General features: G+C 34.8%; 1 pseudogene; it reads right to left on the reverse strand.

Annotated features, from left to right (window-relative positions):
* Positions 1–9153: 9153 nt before the first annotated feature.
* Positions 9154–10742, reverse strand: LOC114398755 (annotated as a pseudogene).
* Positions 10743–22430: the final 11688 nt, after the last annotated feature.

The raw sequence follows: 22430 nt of genomic DNA on the forward strand, positions 1-22430 counted from the left end.
CATGAGATTATGGGTATATATATTGTTGTTTCTGAACTGGAATCCGGATAAAGATGAGGATGGTCCCTCATCTAAAAATCTGGAGGCATAATTTCTTTAAACCCGTATTGGCTCACTGATTTATTCCAATTATTATTTTAGTAAGTTTGGCTGCTTTCTAAAATATGTTGGTCTCTTTTTACTAATGGAATCGATAATAAGATTTGCTAATCGTTTAGCTAGAAAATTAACGCCTGTTGGTCCAGCTTTTTGCTTTTTCACTTTCTAGTTTTAACAACTGTTCTCTAGAATAACACCAAACTTTTCAATGGTCAATTTCTCATTTAAAAGCTATTAAGATGTTTTAGTTAGATAAATTTCTTCCTAAAAACTTATAGGAAAAAAATAAAAATGAAATATTTGTCTAATTTAAAAGCTATTATAAGATGTTGTTAGATAATTTTTTTCCCTAAACATTTATAGGAAAACAAATGAAAAATAAAAAACATTTCAAACATTTCAATGATCAATATCTCTTTTAAAGCACTACTACAAAAAATCTTTTAACAATAGTTCTAGAAAAACTTCGACGACGGTTTTCAATCAATGTTGAAATGATCATTGTTAAAAGTTGAAAGATTTCGACGACAATTTTAAATCATTGTAGAAAGTGGCTTTTTGACGATGTTTATTAGAACTAATGTAAAATTTTTATTGGAATATCTCTCTATGCAACATTTTCAAATATAATTTTCAAAACCATCTAAGAATATTGCTTTCCACAACAATTTTGTCCAAAATTGTTGTAGAACGTTGCCTTCCACAACTATTTTCACAAAAATTGATGTAGAATGTGTTTTCAAAGACAATTTTGTAGAAAATCGTCGTGAAAAATGACATTCTTCATCGATTTTCTGACAACCAATGTAGAATGTGAATTTTTTTTAATATTTGTTTTGTTTTGATAATAAATTCAGCCTGTAATTTAAAATAGAACCAACAAAGGGGTACTAGATTAACCAAAGCAACAAAGTTTTACACTTTCGATCTTTTACTCATTACATTCTTGTTTGGAGGAGCATGAATGCAAGCTCCCAATTCCAAGAGAAAAGCAAGCATCTGCAAGAAAGACGTATCCTATAACGTGAGAATTGCTTGGATTACTTAGAGGATATAGTACAAAAGGCATCACAAAGGGAACATCATGTTGCTGGCTAAAAGTTGAGGGAATGGATTAATACCTTTACAAATTCAAGATTGAAAGGTGGGTAGGAACCATTCATGCACCTTGTATCCATGATATGGCTCACCAGACTCTTTAGAGATGGCATGTAATGTAACCCCAAACCCATAGAATAACCAACAGATTTAGAGTGAACCAAGACTGTTATTAGATGGACACCAGTAGCAAAAAAATATGGACAACTATGGTGTAACACCTCGGTCAAATCACACCAAAATGAGAGGGATCTAAATGCTGTGCAACTATGAGATTGTAGAACTGAGGATGACTTAAATGAATTAATTGGTACTATCTATACCAACAAGATGCATATACTTTTCGGTAGTCCATCACTTAAGAACTTCATAGTTAAGCGTGCTTGGCTTAGAGTAGTTGTGGGATGGACCTTTCGAGAAGTTTCTCGGAAAGCGTGTGAGTAAGGACAAAGCACGCTAAAAAGTCTCGTGTTGGTTTATGGGGTCATTCATTGATCCTAGAAGCAAATAGAGCTCATTTTCAAGGTCTCGAAAAGGGTTACCTACGAAGGGTTCTGACCGGTGGAGGGTTCTGACCAACAAAGATTGTTAGTGAAGTGTCACCGTGTGAAGTGTCGCAGTGTGATAGACGCTGAGAAATTGAAACTCAGGAAAGTTACAAATTGTATTAGAGCAAACCTCTCTCTCAGTATAGTGTGGTTCAAGGACGAACCAGACAGAAACCGGTGGGCATGTAACACCTCAATCGAATCACACCCGGGATCCAGAGGCTGTGCAGGTATGAGACTGTACAATTGAGGATGACTTAAAGGAATTAATTGGTACTACCTATACCAACAAGATGCATATACTTTTCGGTCGTCCATCACTTAAGAACTTCATAGTTAAGCATGCTTGGCTTGGAGTAATTGTGGGATGGGCGACCTTTCAGGAAGTTTCCCAGAAAGCATGTGAGTAAAGACAAAGTATGCTGAAAAGTCTTGTGTTGGTTTGTGGGGTCAATCATTGATCTTAGAAGCATACAAAGCTGATTTTTGAGGTCTCAGAAAGGGCTACCTATGAGGTGTTCTGACCAACAAGAATGTTGAGTGAAGTGTCACCATGTAAAGTATCGGTAGTGTAAGAGCCACCGAGAAGTTGAAAATCAAGGATGTTACATATGACACTAAGTCTGTCTATGCTGATACAGTAGCTATCTTACCCACACAACTTTGAACCAGCACAAAATTCCTCTACTTTCTGCCCATCTGGGCCATCAATACCAATTTACAACAAGTAGTCTATCCAATCGGAAAACTAAAAATGGAATAGCAGATAGGCTAATAGTTTGTGTGAAGATGGATTAATTATGAATGTATATTTGTTGAATATTTACAATTAAGGTTAAACACAACATAAGGCTACATAGTTATGTCCATTGTCTAGAAAAGAATTATTGTATAATAAATAAAATATTGGAAATGGTGTTGTAATCCAGCAGGAAATGTTGAGTTGAATCCTGAGCGAGACTAGCCCTTATAACATCTTAAAATCATTTTTATGCAAACCCTAGTGTTTGTTAACATGATTACCATGGAATGCAACAAAATAGAACAATAAAAGAAAAGGGTAAGGTTTTAGGGTTTGAAGAACAACCAAACCTGAAGATTGTTGTCCTTAATGTAAGCCTAAATCTGTTTGAGTTCTTGGTTTTGAGCTATCTCAGGAGTTCCGACGAGGTCTTGCATCTTGGGTGAAACTTTGTGGGGTTTCATGATACCATTGATTTTGCAGGCTGGCTTAGACGACTAAGAGACGATGCAATAGCTAATGCTTCACATGGTTCATATCATACGCAACCCATGATGTGAACCATAAAAGAAGAAGATAAGTAGGAAATTTTGGTGGTGGGAGAAAATAGGAAGAAGAAGAACATAAGAACCTGAAACACAAAAGGAAGAGCCATTATTGTCCACAACCAAAACATAGGCTTCAACAGCGACGACAAAGGAGTGAGAACATGACTTAGGAAAGGAGAGGTGAGGTTTGTAGGGGGCGGGATGGAGGAGAGGGAATGAAAACCTATAAAGCATGAAAGTGAAAACGAAAAATGAAGGCCCTTTACATGAAGATTTTAATAAACCTTCTTTGAAAAGATTTCAAAGACAGTTTTGTGAAAACCATTTTTAAAAGGTTCCGATTATTTGCAATGCCATCGCATCTTTGAAGACATCAATTTTGTAGAATCGTCCTTGATCTAGTGTCGTAGAAAAGTTTTTTTGTAGTAGTGAAATCTTCAATGATATTTAGATAATCAAATTTCTTCATAGATACTTATAAAAATTAAGTTAAAATCAGATTTTGTAGAACCTAACATGAGAGAGCTAGATGTGTCATTTTGGCCCTAAACTCTATGGGTGGTCTACTTTGCCCACTATAATGGCTCTAGCATTTTTTAGCCCCCCTAACGAGGGGGCTTAATAACCCCACTTAGTATGGGGTCCGGACCAGAGCTTAAGAATGGTCAACTCAAAAGTCATGACTACTTCAAAAAAATATTTTATTCAACTATTAAAAAAATATTTTTAACCTAGCCTTAGCTAGCCTGAGTAATTTTAACTTGGCCTCGACAAAGGTAATTTTAACTAGGTCTCAGTAAGAGTAATTTTACCTCATTCGCAACTAAAGCATCTTTAGCTCGGCCTTGGTTGGGGATTTTTTTGGCCAACCCATTTGGGGGCATATCTTTTGAGTAGCCTCAACTGAGGGCATCTTTAGCTCACTCTTGGTATGGGCAACATATTTGGCTTGACCCTAGTTAAGAAATCTTTAGACAGGTATCAACCTAAGCATCTTTAGCTCGACCTTTTCCATAACATATTTGACTCGACTTTGGTTAGGGAATCTTTAAATCATCCTTGGTAGGGAATCTTTTTGTTGGCCTCAATTGGGGCATCTTTTGACCAACTTGGGGCTATTTTTATCTGTTATTGGCCATTGCATCTTTTAGCTAACCTCGGTCAAGGCATCTATTGGCCAATCTCAATTGGGGCATCTTGGCTCAACCTCGACCATAATTTTGGCTCATGCACGACCACAATATCTTTGGCTTAGCCTCGACCATGATATCTTTGGCTCAGCTAAGACCACAACATCTTTGGCTCAGCCTTGACCAAGGTACTTTTGGCTTTACTTAGACCAAGCCAACTTTGACTCTACTTCAGCCAAGGCACCTTCAGCTCAACCTAGGTTAAGGCGTTATGACTTTCCCACAACTAGGGCATCTTGAGTTGGACATAGCTAGATCATCTTCAACTAGGTTTCAACCAAAGTATTTTGTACTCAATTTTGGCCAAAGTATTTTCTACTCGATTTTGACTAGAATATTTTCAACATAATCTTGGCCAAAATATCTTCAACTCGATCTCAGCTAGAGTATGTTTAACTTGACCTCATCTATAAAGCATCTTCAACTATGTTTCTACTAGTGTATCTTCAACTCAACCTAGACTAGACTATTTTCATCTAGGTTTCGACTAGAGTATTTTCTACTTGATTTTGGCCATAGTATTTCCAACTTAGTCATGGTCAAAATATCTTCAACTCGACCCTAGCCAAAATATATGTTCAACTCGGCCTCAGCTAAAGTATGTTCAACTCAGCCTTAGCCAAAATGAGTTTAACTTGGCTAAAGATACAAGAGTATCTTCAACGTAGTTTTGGCCAAAGTATCTTCACATTGAATTCGACTAGCATACAACCTCAATCTCGATTAGAGTATCTTTGACTCAATTTCGGCTAAAGTATCTTCGACTCAATTTTGGCTAGAGTATTTTCAACTCAGTGTCGTTTAAAGTATCTTTAACTTAGTCTCAACTATAATATATTCAACTTGGTGTCAATCACAATATCTTTAATCTACCTTACTTAGAGTATCTTCATCTTAACCTTAGCCATAATATTAAAAAGGTAGATCAAATTATTAAAATGCAAAGCCTATGAATTGACCTTAACCCAAGGGGCCTTGGTCCTAGCCCATTTTTGTCATGGCCAAATGGGTCGAATGGGTGAGGTTGAGCCATTTTGATGGCTCCACAAAGAGATTTTACAAGTTATCTTATGTGTAACTTTTTTTAGCTTATGACAAAAACTTCTTTTATTTTTTCTTATTTTCTTCTTTAATGTGTGTTTATTATTCAAACAAGATTTTAAAAATTGTTTCCATTATAAATTAAAAAAACAACAACTTAGATATAACTTTTCATTGTCTTTTCTTGTTTGTGGTTTTAGGTTTTTAGTTCAAAGGTATGGATGCTATAGATAGCGAGAGCCACGTTGGTTTTGCAAAGATTTATTAATAATTTCAAAAACTAAAATCAGTTTTTGAAATTAGAAATTAAACACTCTTTAAATGTCGGTAGAGTTCTTTTCTTGAAATAATCAAGTTCACTAAACTTGAATTAGTTATGGTTGATAATGATTTATGAGTAGTAAGAATCTAAGACAAAAACGTTGGCTAGAAAAATTTACCCTACCAAAGCTTGGAAAGGGATCAGATTCTGTCTCTGGAACAAAATTTCCTGCGAGGTTAGGCTGCATATAGTACATCCACAGAGCAATTATACCTTTTCCTTATCTACAAAATACGTTATACATTAATATATTTTTCTTTTGTCTCATACTTACAGCTAGCTGTTACATATGTTCGTCATATACAAAAATTTAAAAAAGCTAGCTAGCTGTTACATATGAAAAATGGGATAGGCTTAATTTAAGATTTTGCAAAAAGGGATACGGGGCTCCACATTATATGCTTGATAGTTCAGATTTTAGAGAAGAGGGATTTATACTTCATCCACTAAATCCAAGATTTATACTGCAATATAATTTTGCGAAGATGCCTTTGGATTATATATTATTATATATGTACCATCACCTTAACACGATACATGAAACCTAAGAATTTCAGTGTATTTTGGAAAATTTGACTATTTAAACACTTTTTGGGTCCACTAATTAACACCACGAATGACCAGATTGTGCAGCAGCAGAAGAAAGCTAAAACCATATCTTCAAAAAGACAGAAGAAAGCAAGATAATAATAGTGGATGATGGATAAGGATGGTGTCCTTTTCAATAATTTAAACAGTTCATGGGAGGTTCGGAGCATTCGTTTGTAGCACGAGCCTGCAGACTTGCCTTGCAATATAATGAAATTTACTCTTATACATTAAATAAGAGTAAATTTTATAAAATTGAATTAATTTTATAAAAACTAATTAATTTTATAATCTGTTATAATTTCCTTTAAAAATCATATATTTGTATCCAAATTTTTAAATAACTTATTTATTATGACATAAATATATTTTTCATACTTGTAAATAGTCTATTTAGATTTTACTACCTAAACTATTGATTTTTCTATTTTAGTATCTGACATTATTTAATGTTCGATTTTAGTATTCACCATTAGTTAGAATCTGTTTTAAGTGATGAAGTGATAGACAATCTATCACGTCATCAGGTACACATCATCTTGGGATTGGTTGAGTTGTTCTCCAATGCTTTTCCATGCCATTTACCTCTTTTAATTAAAAAAAATTAAATTCAAAATTTAAAAACATGTCCTTCTTAATTTTTAACAAGAGATTATTTGCAAAGGGAAAAGCAAGAAATTGTTTACAAAGGATATTATCCACAAGATTAGCGAAGGGATAGCAAGAGATTATTTGCAAGGGATTAATGAGAACGTAGCGAGAGACATTTTGCGAGGGATTAACGATAGGGAGGAATAATTTTGAAGGATTAGCGAGGGATATTTGTGAGAGATTAGAGAGGGAATGGTGACGGATAATGAGACAACATTATCTCCAAAAGGTTTTGTGAGGAATTAGCAAGGGATGCTTTGCGAAGGATTCACGAGGAATGATGCGATGAAATTGTGAGGGAACATTTGGGTTGCAAATTAGCTAGTTGTATTTTGCGAGGGAATATTTTCTCGCAAATCCCTTGAAAGTATGTCGCTAATGTTATTAGAGACAAAATTGGAGTAATTTGCGAGGAATCATTGCCTCGCTAATCTGCGATTTTCTTGTAGTACCTTCACTATTACGCCATGCTCTTGTTCCATCTCCTTCCTCCTTTGTATACTAGACTTTATTTCGTTCAAACTTGATTGTCCGACTTGTGCTCTAGGGAGAAAGGGTACTCAAGATGGGAAAGGGAACATTAGGGTGCTTGTGTTTCTTCCGTTCACGTGGATTTTTTTTAAAATTCGAAAGAGGTAGTTGGAAGATGGGAAGTGACACATTGATGATATGCTTGTACTTTCATCCCTCGATCTCCTACATTGTTTGGCAGTCCATCATGCCAAAATCTTAGTGCATGGTTCCCATGGCAACAAAATCAACCTAACACTGCCACAGGTAACATAAAGAAAATAGTTTCCAAACAAAGTTTTGATTGAAAGCAGTGGGGCAGAAAGGCCATAAAAAAAGGAAAAAATCCTAGCTTTCTTGGCCCTAACAAGCTCCACTATGCACCACCACCAGAGGTGATTCCCAATGACGACGCTTCCTTTACCTTTGTCTTTAATTCTCTTCTCTTCTTGGCTCTAGGTACCAATGATGTAGCAATGATGCATTTGGTGACTGAGTTGTTCCCTCGCCTCTTTACTTCTTCCCCATTAACAGTAGACATGTTTTTATTTTATTTTTAATAAAAATTTTATTAAAATTAAAATGGTAAATGTCGTGGAAAAGTATGGAAAAACAACTTAGTCAACCTCAAGATTATATGTACACGAAAGACGTTAGTAGCCTCAAGCCAACACTAAAATAGGATTGAGATAGCCTCAACACTGACGTTAGTAGCCTTAAGCCAACACTAAACCAATGCATAAACAATGTTAGTGTCAAGTTTGGTAGATGCTATGAATAACATCATGCTAGCGTTGACTTGGATGACATTAAGTGACATGACCATTGACATTTTCATCGATTTTAGTGTTGGTGTAAGCCAACACTAGAAGTCATTAAATGAATAACACTAATTATAGACATTAGTACGCCAGTTGTGCCTCCTCCCTTTCCCTTTCACTGTTCAATCACTGCTAAAAAAATGTGTTATTTATGTCGGTGATTCTAAGACGGTTCTAAAGAACCATCTTAGAAAGTGCGGCGGTGACATTTTTGTAATAAACAGGAAGAAAAAGATGACGTTTCCATATACCCGACTTTGAATAGTAGGCGATGGCAAACTTGTAAATTTTTGCTTACCATACAAAGACGGTTTAATCCCAAAAACCGTCTTTGTTTGATTAGTGATTTGAGCACGTGATCATTGTCCTTCGTTCATTTGCAACCTACCTAGTTGTGAATTCACTAGTCCCCCGATAATGTGTTGTTTATGCCCTAGCAGCCTACTCCGCTGTCTCCCGTGCCTTCTGTGTTGACATCGCAGCCTGCTTCGCCGTTTTGCGTGTCGCTCTGCCGTCATCTTGCTTTCACTACTGCTTGGTCGAAGTGCATAACTGGTTCCCGTGAAGCTGAGCCCCAATTTAGGTATGTCTCCTAAATGTTGTACGTATTACAGCAAATTGCAGGTTGGCTTATTTTTTTAGTTAATTCATGCTTTACGAGTGATTTGTGGATGTAGGTCTTAAGTGGCCTTCATAGTTGATATAAGCATCATGAAGTTCTTGAGTCTGAAAATAAAAGAATCATCTATGTTGGCATAAATATGGCTTAAAAAATATATACTGTATGTGTGTTGGTGGTTTATAGAATTTGTTTTAACTATGTTTTTGTAAAATATATTGTAGTGAATCATTTTTGATTTTAAGATCAGCATACTTTGGGTGTTTATGATGACCAACTGTTTGCAGAGCAATGCTATTATTGTATGCTAATAATACTGAGTCAGACATAGAGACAAACTAATTAAGTTACCAGTGTTGTTGTTGTATTCCATTCGTTAGTGTAGAAATAGAGAGAGAGTGAGCATGAATTGGGAAGCCAAAGTGCAAACCAAGGAACATTGAGGGTCTGAGCTGCAAGGAGAGAAGAGGTCTAATGTTATATTCCATTCCTTGAGTGATTTCTGCTCATCCTTAGGCTTTGTAGGAACAATAGTGTTGAGATCAAAGCTCACATACTCGGCCCTGAGACGCAGATCATTTTGAACATATGGCTAAGCCTTCTTTTCAATCAACTTCTTAACACCAACAATTTCCTTGGCTGATTCCTTTGCCCTTTGTGCAACATCAGTTGGAGACAATGGTTCAAGGAAGAACCTATCTTTCAATGGTAGCTTAAGGTGTCTTGGTTCATCTGAGTTCAATGTTCCAGCTGCCATATTCCATAATAACAACTCCATTTCAATAATTCTTTCTTTTCTTTTTTTGTTTTCATTGTCTTTGCCTCTAACCCTATATCATAAATGAAATCTACTACTAAAATCAAACTCAATTCTACCTCAAACTTTTCTACCCCATTTCTATTTTTCTTCTGTCATCATTTAATGCAACATGCATGACCTATTTTCTTTTCAAAACTTTGTTGTGCTGTGGTACAATACTCTACTATGTCACAAAACCCCATTTCTGATTTTTGTTTGATTTCCTGTCTTTGCTTCTAATCATATTGTTTACTTAAATGAAACTTACTAAAACCAACCCCAAATCTACTTCAACTTCCCTGCCCCAATTTCCATTTTTCATCCTTCAAGTTTCATCATTCAATGCAACATCCATGACTTATCAATGATTTCCACTTGACAAGTTTTGATGATCATTGCACACACATACATGGTGTGCATCAAGTAAGAGATAAGAGGAAAAAAGGAGTTAATCTAAACTATTCATTTTACATGAATAATCAAATCAAAATTAAATACAAATTTGAAAAGGTTCAGTTTTAAATAAACAATTGTTTCTAAGTTCTATAAAGATTTTTATTGTTAGACTCTCAACTAATTAGAAATCGTCTTAGGTACGTTAAAACATAGTTATTATAAAAGTCAACAAACTTTCTATACACTTGACAATTTGTGATTACATGACAATTATATTTCCAGCGCATTCTAATTAAATCAAAAACAAAAAATCTTAATTTCTTCATTATAAATTGAATTATAAGAGGAGAAGGAGAGGGGGGAGAGAGAGACATACGTAATCTACCAGAAGGTGGGGGAGGTGGTCCAACTTTGATAGGTTTGGCATCAATAAGCACAACTTGAACAAAAGAGCCAGTGGCCAAACCAGTAGCAACAAGTGAAAGCATTGCCCTACGACTACTTTGTACCTCACCACCATTCACTTGTTGTTGCTGTGCTTTAACTGTGAACCCTACATGTGTGACTGAGGCCACCCTGCTTCCACTTCCTACATTCAAGCGTACAGAGCCAAGGCTACCTTCCAACATAGCCTGAGATGAACCATGTAAGCTAGTCATTGATGCCATTGCTTGAGCCATTCTCTTTGATCCTTCCTTTGCTTGTAGCTAAGTTCTTCTTCCCTTGTAGTACTTGGTTTTGTGGAATTTGACAAGAGTGATAGAGAAGCATGAAATATTATTATAATTTAGTTGTCTTTGTATTTTGATTTGAGTGAACAGAATCAACCTGTGGATCATCCAAGTGGTCCAAGTTCCCACTATAGCTGAAAGATCCAGATTCACACAGCTGTGTATTTATACCAGACATCTTGTCTACTTAGACAACTGAAAGAGGTCTACAAATGTCAGCATATGGAGAACAATGTAGGGTAGTTCTGTTCCTTCCATAAAAAAACTAAATCATTATTTTCAGAAACTGCCACCTTGGTCAACAATTCTGACTTCTCTTCTAACAACTCTAACTTCTCTTCATTCATACATGGCTTCAAGAAGCTTTGTACGGTATCTTGGTCCATAGTTTTAGAAAACTGTTTAATTTCAACAATAGGGAAAACCTCCTCTCTCTTGCCTCTGTCAAAATGGTCATAATTTCTGTTTGGCTCCAATTTTCCAGTTTGTTCATCACTTCCAGAGGACTTCTCCTTTACTGGTGAAGATGCAACTGCATGTGAAGATATCTTCAACATGGTTTCATCAAATGAATTTGTCTTTTTTGGACCAAGTATATCATCTTTGCCAGAGAATTTCACATGTCTGTCCGAGGTTGCCTCTTGATCATTATAATAGCTTTCTTCACTACCATCTCCAATACTACTGTCACTTGACGTCTTTCAAAAACATGTTTGAAGCGGTTCTTAAGAATGCCATGAATAGGTGCAACTGCTGTTTCTTGCTTATCAGTTGAGTCACAGTTTTTAACTTGTTGCTTCTTTTCTACCAAGAAGCAATTTATACCTTATATCTATCTATCGATAGAAGGATGAACCTCATGAAATGGAAGCATTTTATATGGATTGTACCTTTTACTTTTCTAGAACTATTTACTGCACTTTGCACCATGCGCTCATAAACATCATCCTGAGATACACAATATTAATAAAATTATGGATGTTATATTATAATAAAATTAGGATATGGAAAATATCAACATAAATGGTGATGTGTATAATTGAAGTTGTTTTGTTTTTGAATTAGTTTTTCACTTTGAGTCTTTCTTCAAAGTATAAGCGAGGTGTGAATTTAATTTTCGTAGCTTTAAGATGTTGTTATTGGGGACATATGAGTCACATTGGTTCAAATTGCTATAGTTTATGATTTAAGTGACTGAATACTAGAAAGCATGAGGTGTTGTGGTGGCATTGCATTTAGTGATATTAGGAGACAAAGGGGGCAATCAACAGTGATGTTTCTTCTACCTTGGGAATTCATTTGTTAGCATAATTCATTACAGCATATAAGTTCTGGTACTTGTGTTGTTGGGTTGGTGGCTTATGTTAGGAGTATAGAAGGGAAAAGGGTACTTAAGGAGTTGATTAAAGAGTAAGGGGAGCAGTATAGGAATCACATGCTAATTCTATGGCTGAGAAGGTGATTGTTGTTGGCCCTGCAATGTATCCGGAGAGGCTTGCAAGCAACTATTCTTCCATTTATTGCCACTGCATGGGCCTTTTGCATGCATCTATGATGTCACATTAACCATATATTTTGAGGTTACATGTAACATGACATGACTGCATGCATGTTACATTTTCAGAGATAGTAATTATTAAATATTTTAAAAATTTATAAAGATTAACCCAAAATACCTTGAAACTAAAGCTATATTTTTCCCATATATGATTACTGTCATGTTCTAATAGAAAGAAAAGTTGTCTTTGGTCAACTTCAGTTCAATAAGTCCAGTTGTATCTATATAAATTCCTATGAAAAATGTGAGCATTCAAAATTTGTACCTCTTTGTTTCTTCATATTTGGTGAGAATTTCCTCTAATTTTAGGCAGCCAATACTTGTAATTTGAGGGTTCACATTTTTTTGTTTCCTTCCAAATTTTTCAGTACGAAGTCTCCTATTCCAAAATCCAAACTGCAAGGATGGAGGCAAGTTTATTTTGATGATGCCAAAGACTCAAGTCAAGAATCAAGATTCAAGAGAAGACTCAAGATATGCAATAACTTCAAGAAAAGCATCAAGATAAGTATAAAAATATTTTTTCAAAAGAAAAGATTGAATAGCACAATTTTGTTCCAGAGAATTTTTCAAAGAAAAATCTTTTACCAAGAGTTTTACTCTCTGGTAATCGATTACCAGAAGGCAATAATCGATTACCAGTAGCCAACATTCTTTTCAAACTGATTTACAAAGGAGTAATCGATTACCATGAGCATGTAATCGACTACCAATGTTTTTTAACGTTGAGATTTCAAATTTCAAGAGTCACAACTTGTGATAAAACATTTTCAAACTTGTGTAACCGATTATACAACATTTGTAGTTGATTACCAATGTTTCTAAATGTTTTGATTTTTAAATTTAAACATGAAGAGTCACATCTATTGATGTGTAATCGATTACACTATGATGATAATCGATTACTGATTTTGAAAAATAAATTGCCAAAAGTCACAATTTTTAAAGTGACTACTTTCTGAGGATTTTTTTCAAGAGTCACAACTTTTAAAGTGACTAGTTTTCAAAAGAGTCAGAACTTTTAAAGTGAGTAGTTTTCAAGAGAGTCACAACTGTTAAAGTGACTAATTTTGAAGAAATTTCCAAGAGTCACAACTTTTAACTTGGTTTTTTAAGAGCCATCAAATGACTATAAATATGTGACCATGGCACGAATTTTAAGAGAGGATTTTATTCAATTATTCTCAACATCTTTCTAAGATTTTTTGTTCAATACTTTCTTTGTCAAGAAAAGTTCATTGGTCAAAAACTTGTGCTATTCTTTTGATTCGTTCCTTCTCCCTCTTTCCAAAAGAATTCAAAGAACTAACCGTCCGAGAATTCTTTTGATTCATTCCTTCTCCCTCTTGCCAAAATAATTCAAAGAACTAACCGTCTAAGAATTCTTTGCCCAAAAACTGAATTCCAAGAACTAACCGACTGAGAATTCTGTGTAAGAAGCGGGTAGCTTCTTGGTTGTAATAGTGAACACAAGGGAGGGTACATCCTTTGTGGTTCACTTCAAGTAAAGGGTACATCTACTTGGTTGTTCAAAGAGAACAAGGGAGGGTACATCCTTTGTGGCTCTTTGCTTGTAAAGGATTTTACAAGGTTATTGGAAATCTCAAGAACCGTGGGTTGCTTGGGGACTGGACGTAGGCACGGGTTGTGGCTGAACCAGTATAAATCTTGTGTTTGCTTTCTTCTTCCCTACACTCTTTACTTTTCCGCTGTGCACTTTTTATTTCCGCTTTACTTTTGTCTAAGTTATTGTTTCTATTCTTTACTTTCTCATAACTTAGTAGTAAAGCCTAATTGAATCTAGTAATATTAAGAAGGATAAATTTTAATTAGTCAAGACACATTAATAATTAATTTAATCCCCCCTTCTTAATTATTCTGAGGCCACTTGATCCAACAAGTGGTATCAGAGCAGGTATCTTGAGAAAGGTTTCACAACTTCAAGATTCATGGCCTCCTCAAATTCTCTGTTTCCAGAAGGAAACTCCATCCGTAGGCCACTTGTCTTTAATGGTGAGGTTTACCACTACTGGAAAACCCGAATGCAAATCTTTATTGAAGCCATAGACTACAACATTTGGGAAGCAATAGAAATAGGACCTTATGTTCCCTCCATAATAGATGGAAGCACATCAACAAGCACAACAATAGAAAAACCTAGAGATAAATGGTCTGAAGAAGATAGAAGAAGAGTTCAATATAATCTTAAAGTCAAAAACATTATTACTTCTGCCCTAGGAATAAATGAATATTTTAGAATCTCAAACTGCACAAGAGCTAAGGAGATGTGGGACACACTTCAACTCACACATGAAGGCACAACTGATGTTAAGAGATCTAGGATTAATTTACTGACCCATGAATATGAACTCTTTAGGATGAACACAAATGAGAACATCCAAAGCATGCAGAAAAGATTCACACACATAGTTAATCACCTTGCCTCCTTAGGAAAAACCTTTCCTAATAAAGTTTTGAGATGCTTAAGTAGGGAATGGCAGCCCAAGGTAACTGCCATTTCTAAAAGTAAAGATCTTTCTTCTATGTCTCTTGCCACACTTTTTGGCAAATTACAGGAACATGAGATGGAACTTCAACGGCTAAATCAAAATGAAGAAACCGACAAGAGGAAACGAAGCATAGCACTAAAAGCCTCCTCATCAATGCAAGAGGAAAATGAAGATGAAGAATCGGAAGATGAAGAAGACTTCTCACTTTTTATGAATAAGTTTCACAAATTTGTCAAGAATAGAAGAAGCGAGAGGCGTCAAAATTTCAACCATGGAAAAAGATTCCAAGAAGGCTCTCCAACTCTTAGATGCTACAAGTGCAACCAACTTGGTCACATCAAAGCAAATTGCCCCTCAAACGAGCAATGGCCTGAGAAGAATGATAAGAAAAGCCATGAAGAAAGAAGGACCAAGAAGGCTTACATCATGTGGGATGACAATGATTCATCCGAAGGATCTGAAAAGGAGGAAATCAACCTTCTAACCAAAGACTATGAGAGTGAAGAGGACATCACTCAAAGGGACTAAAATCAAGATGGCAATCTGATTTCCATTTCATTCCAATGATGAAGATCAAACATTTCAGTCACGAAAAAGGTATTATCTTATCCAAATACTCAACTTAAGTGGTTCAGTTCATTAATTTTAAATTAAATTGTTAACATGATAACTAAAATTTTGTTTTATTGTTGTTTTGGGATTGCTTTTAAATTACCTTTAACAAGTCTGAGTGTTTGATGATGCCTGTGATCTATATCCTTCCATCCTTGTGTGATTCTTGTTTGATATGTTTGAATTACTTGATTGATTGCTTCAACCTTCCACCACCATCTTCATAGATTTAGATTATTATTATATTTTAAGTTTAAGCCATGTATTTGGCTATGTTTTATGACATTATTCTCTAAAACATTGGTTATGTTTTAAGTATTTGGTACTTAGTTAATTATGACTGAACTTGATGTTTTTTTTTTATTTTGCACTTATATGTTTATGTTTTATGCTTAGACTTAGTTATTTTGATGATATATGACAAGTGGTATGTATTTAAATTTGGTGATATTCAAATTATGCTTTATGTATGTTTTAGAATCATTTATGTATGTTTTATTTTATGCACTTTGGCCTTTTTTATGTTGCCAAAGGGGGAGAGAAAATGGGTATTTTAGAAATCAAGATATTATATTTTCAAAGCTTTAAAATTAAGCATAAATTCAAAAAGAAAGGGGGAGAAAGAGATGAGTGAACGATAGAACAAAACTTGCATGTATTCTCTTGATTTCAGGTTTTCATCATTAAAAAGGGGGAGATTGTGGAAGCAAAACTTTCCAAGTTTATTTTGATGATGCCAAAGACTCAAGTCAAGAATCAAAATTCAAGTGAAGATTCAAGAGAAGACTCAAGATATGTAATAACTTCAAGAAAAGCATCAAGATAAGTATAAAAATATTTTTTCAAAAGAAAAGATTGAATAACACAATTTTGTTCGAGAATTTTTCAAAGAAAAATCTTTTACCAAGAGTTTTACTCTCTGGTAATCGATTACCAGAAGGCAATAATCGATTACCAGTAGCCAACATTCTTTTCAAACTGATTTACAAAGCAGTAATCGATTGCCATGAGCATGTAATTGATTACCAATATTTTTGAACGTTGAGATTTCAAATTTCAAGAGTCACAACTTGTGATAAAACATTTTCAAACTTGTGTAATCGATTACACAACATTTGTAATTGATTACCAGTGTTTCTAAATGTTTTGATTTTTAAATTTAAACATGAAAAGTCACATCTGTTCATGTGTAATCGATTACACTATGATGGTAATCAATTACCAGTGACTGATTTTGAAAAATAAATTGCCAAAAGTCACAATTTTTAAAGTGACTAGTTTCTGAAGATTTTTTTCAAGAGTCACAACTTTTTAAGTGACTAGTTTTCAAAAGAGTCACAACTTTTAAAGTGACTAGTTTTGAAGAAATTGCCAAGAGTCACAACTTTTAACTTGGTTTTTTAAGAGCCATCAAATGGCTATAAATATGTGACCATGGCACGAATTTTAAGAGAGAATTTCATTCAATTATTCTCAACATCTTTCTAAGATTTTTTGTTCAATACTTTCTTTGTCAAGAAAAGTTCATTGGTCAAAAACTTGTGCTATTCTTTTGATTCATTCCTTCTCCCTCCTGCCAAAAGAATTCAAAGAACTAACCGTCTGAGAATTCTGTGTAAGAAGCGGGTAGCGTCTTGGTTGTAATAGTGAACACAAGGGAGGGTACATCCTTTGTGGTTCGCTTCAACTAGAAGATACATCAACTTGGTTGTTCAAAGAGAACAAGGGAGGGTACATCCTTTGTGGCTCTTTGCTTCTAAAGGATTTTACAAGGTTATTGGAAATCTCAAGAATTGTTAACTCTTTGGCAAGTGTACCAAATCGTCACAAGTAGTAAAGCTCTCGGAAGTCCGAGTGTCGAATCCACAGGGACTTTGTTTGTACTTAGATTATTGCAAACCCCAATTTAAAAGCAAGAGATAAGAATTTTAAATAAAAGATAAAGAAAGATAGAAGATAAGGTAAAGAAAAGATAAGATATTTAAAGATAAAATTAGAAGATAAAAGAAAAAGATAATAGATAAGATAAGATAAAAGATTGAAAGATCAAAATAGAAGATAAAATATTTAAATTGTGATAAAGATAACTACTTCTACGAAATTCAAATAAATAAAATCTAAATCTACTAAATCTAATTGCTTACTCCTAAAACCCGACAGTAAAATAAGGAATAACTACTTCTAAGAAAAACCAACCATAAAAATAGGAAATAAAATCTATAAATTAAAATTGCTAAAACCTGACAAGTCTAATTAGCCTAGATATATGGATTCTGGATTTGTCTATTATCAATACCAGTGAACTAATTCTGCCCCACATCTATCCATCTACTTGCCCCTGATGCCTCTTGATGACAAGCCTACCTTAATTACCTATCTTCCAAATGCCCTTTGCGAAGACTCAATAACTAAGATGCATTAAGTTTACATTCTAGATGTCTGCTAAAGCATGGGCATTGAGGCATTAAGTCATGCTAACCCAATGATTTCTTTCTTTTATTGTTCTATTAAGCGTTACCCTTTCCCGAGTGGCCTAACCCTTAAAACCGATTCACGCATTCATTCCTTATCCCTAATTAGGCTTTACCCTCTCCCGAGTGGCCTAAAGACTAACAGAAAACAAAGTCCGAGATGCAGAATAAGCAAGAAAGAAAAGCAGATAAAAGAAACTGGAAGGAAAAACCCTCTAAAAGATAGCTCAATAATTTCCTCCTTTTAGTGTTCTCTTAAGCGTTACCCTCTCCGGAGTGGCCTAACCCTTAAAACAGATTCAAGTATTCATTCCTTACCCCTAATTAGGCTTTACCCTCTCCCGAGTGGACTAAACCCTAACAGAAAGCAAGTTCAGAGATACAAGATGTAAAAAGAAAGAACGGTAAATAAATAAAGAACCTAGAGGGAATTCCTCTTTTTATTGATAACTCTTGAAATGCTCCATACATCATTGGCTTTTTAGGCCTGCCAGGCCCTAGCTAGGGGATTAGCCACTCATGGTGGTCATGAGGGCTTTACAATGAGAGAAGGGGTGAAAGAAAGAAAGGGAGTAAATGAAACCCCTAGGAGAGGGGGTTCTGTGGTTGTGTTTTTCCCTTGGACTGACTTTCTATTTATAGCTGCTGAAGTGGGCTTTGGGCCTTCGTAGGCGCGTTTAGCGCGACACCCCATGCTTAGCGCGTGTACTTCCTGGCCCGCTTAGCCTGTGACGCGCACTGAGCGCGTGTATTGGGTTGGGCCTTCTTCAAATTTTCTTCTTTTCTTCAATTTTTCTGCCCTTTTTGCTTGTTACACCTCCAATTTTTATATCCGCAACCAAAAATTCAATTTAATTAATTTTCTAACTTTTAATCACAAATAACTGCTAAATAATTAATTTCAGGCCAATATTTGACTAATTTTCTACTATCAAAATACAATTATTTAGCAATTATCAAGAACCATGGGTTGCTTGGGGACTGGACGTAGGCACGGGTTGTGGCTGAACCAGTATAAATCTTGTGTTTGCTTTCTTCTTCCCTACACTCTTTACTTTTCCGCTGTGCACTTTTTATTTCCGCTTTACTTTTGTCTATATTATTGTTTCTGTTCTTTACTTTCTCATAACTTAGTAGTAAAGCCTAATTGAATCTAGTAATATTAAGAAGGATAAATTTTAATTAGTCAAGACACATTAATAATTAATTCAACGCCCCCCCCCCCCCCTTCTTAATTATTTTGAGGCCACTTGATCCAACAGTGGTTTCATGGCCCCTTTAAGCCTCAAAATATATCTTGAACATAATTTAAATTTTCTAAAATAGTTTAAAATTATAAAAACATGTGCTTTAGCCAAATCAAAAATATAAATTAGTGTCCAACCCCTAACTTGAAATTGTTAGCTCCACCAAACAGACCATTAGAGTGAAAGGGATTGGAATAACACATGGACATGGAAGGTCGTTCGAAACCCCTATGATTAAAAGTGGAAATTATTTGCATACTAGGGTAACTTTATCCAAAAATAAAAATCTTTAGCGGGGTAACCTAATTAGACATACCTTCCTGCACATTCTGACAACCATGCTAAATAAGCAACACCAAAGTAAATGGACACAAATGGATTGTGAAGATGATCAACAGATTCAAGTCTATAAGCCCTATAGCCCAATTCCCTACAAAAACAAGGCATTGAACACAAACATCAGTGTTAAGGAAGAAACAAGGGCATTGTTGAATTACTATGTCCATTTTTGGCAAAATAAAGATACAATCATACAAGCTTATCTTTATAATTGCAAATCTACAGTAGTTGCAGACTTGTAGTATGTAAAACCATTCTGAATGGTAGAGCTTTGAAACAGAAAACTGATCTCTAGAATTTGGAAAAGTAAAAAATAATTGCTAAAAAGAATGCCATGACGGTACTTGTTAAAGTTGATGATAAAAAAGATATTGGTCCAATGTCAAAACTTTTCAAATTTCCAAGATTAACTAAGTATATTACACGCACATAGATTTACATTAATGTTTCGTCAATATATATTGTAGAAGCACTAGTAGAAAATAGGCTTTTAACATCATTTTCTTTTACTTTCAACATCGGTTTTTTACCGATGTTGAAACCACACTACACAACATCGATTTTTTTAAAAAATGATGTTGTGTGATAAGAAATAAACCAAAAAATGTAAAACTTGCAAAAAACAACACTAGTTTTCCTAAAAACCAATGTTGTGTTGTACACGACAACATTGATTTTCAGGTAAACAGATGTTGTCAGGTGTACCGGAACATTGGTTTTAGGAAAATTGATGTTATGAGTGCGCCACAATATTGGTTTTTAGGAAAATGGATGTGTTTTGCAATTTTTTTTAATATCATGTCTAATTTTTTAATGTTACCCAAACCTGCAAATTTAAAAAATAGATAAATCCATGCAGTTTTACAATACAAATTTTTATGATATTATTGAATAATTACTATCAATTATAAGAAATAGTTAAAGAGAACAATAATGTCAATACATAAAATCGTCTACCTTAACTGGATCTAATTAAACTATCTATACAATTGTAAAATCCCTTAAACACCTAGTGTTTTATTTTTAACTTTGAGATAACATCTTGCCCACTGAATGCGAATTGCCTTTAATCTCTCTGGTTCTAATGGTGTTGGATTAGTAAAATACTGCATGATATAATAAAACAACTTAATCGGTATAAATAATAACAAGTATAATAAATGAAATTAGTTTTAAAGTAAACAATTACCATTTTCCAATTATCCTTGAAACCTCCTAGGACTATGTTGATATCCAATGTATCACATAATAGTCGCACTCAATGTTTCCTCTTTGTTTATTATGCTAAATTCAATAAGATATCGAAAGTTAACCAAAAATCAATTAACACAGTAATAAAATTTAATTTTTAAGACATCAACCATTGCTTAAATGACTTACTTTAATTGGAATCCATTTAGTAGTAGCCTTGAATTTACTTCCTTGAATATCGTTGAATCCCTTCAAAGGACCGGTTAAGAGAAATATGTATGCATATTATACAATTAAAATATTGATGTCTTAAAAATTACAACTGACATGTTAATAATTTCTTTCAAGTAGTTGTCAAGCTTATTGTGCAAGGAACAGAACCAGACGACAACGTTGTCCTTAGGACATATAATGACCAGTTGCCAGTGTGCATTTGATTAATGGAGAACATTAAGTTATTATAGTGCATACATCATTTAAATTGAGTTATTCGGTTTTACTTACCCATTCAAGTAAGCTCCAAAGTAGACATCTCTCTGTGAATTCTACATTCATTTCTTAATATAACCCTCAGATTCAAATTGCAATTGCCCAGATCTCTGTATCAACTATGCCATACACAGATGCATTCTCCGATCGCAAACTTAACTCCTTCATAAGCCTATTGTTGTTAAAATAAAGTAAGTTATGCATCAATTTAAAACAATCAGTTATGTAATGGACTATAATGTAAAGTGACTTACAAAATCCACATTTGTATAACAAAGATGTTGAGACATTGATCACCGTGTGCTATTTCAGAAAGATCTTCATTCTTTATGTACAAATGGACATCATCATTATACACCCTAAACACATTTGAATCCCAGGACACTTGCATAGGCTTAAGGAAAAGCTATGAGATCGTCTATGTCATCTGGTATAGGGGATCATCATCAAGTTCTGGCCTATCTACAGGTTTCGTCGGTCCTTTAGCTCCCCATTTATCCTACATAGTTAATAAACATAAGTCAATGACAATCAACACTTTATTTGTAACAAATCCTATTTTAATAATAACAAACACAAAAAAAGAAAATACTTATTCTTAAACAGGTTGTACAAGATGTGTCAGCCAAGCAAGGAAGGTGTTAAAGGTCTACCTCGCTAACTGAACCTCTTGAGTGGGTACAGGGACATGGACATCAACATCTCGAACTTCCTCAATACCGACCTTCACTAGATCATTGCCCAAAGGGACGTTGTGGATGGTTGTTGACCCGTGTTTAGGATTGTCATCAACGTACAACCCATATTTTTCGGATTCACCCGTGTCTGGGTCATGCCCTGAGGGATAGACACAACTTCCCTTTGTGTTGACACGGGCAGCAGAAGGACCAACCTCAGGCTCAAGAGGCAGCACAAGTCCCTCGATTTGCATTTGCAACTACATCTAGGACTGCATTTGGCTGAAGGACAACATTAGTTGTCAAGTCATTTTTTTAGTGATCGACTACTCCAGTTGGTCCCTAATTTTTTGTGCCAACAGCTCCAGCTCTTTGGGAGTGATGGATGTAGATGTGCGGGAGCTTTTTGAATCTGGTCCAAAGTATTGTCTAATCGTGAGACTAGCTCCAACAGTACAGATATGACCAGAGTGCTCTGGTTGCCCAATGGCAGTAGTCAGCACATCCTGATGTCCATGGGCAACAAAGCTGCCCTGTGCTGACTGCTTTTCAAGGGAATCCCGCAGTCAACAAAATACAACATGAGCTTTTGAACTATTTTTGTTATTATAAAAATTGACCATTGAAATAAAA

This window comes from Glycine soja, chromosome 19, assembly GCF_004193775.1.
Source record: "Glycine soja cultivar W05 chromosome 19, ASM419377v2, whole genome shotgun sequence".
Taxonomy (NCBI): domain Eukaryota; kingdom Viridiplantae; phylum Streptophyta; class Magnoliopsida; order Fabales; family Fabaceae; genus Glycine; species Glycine soja.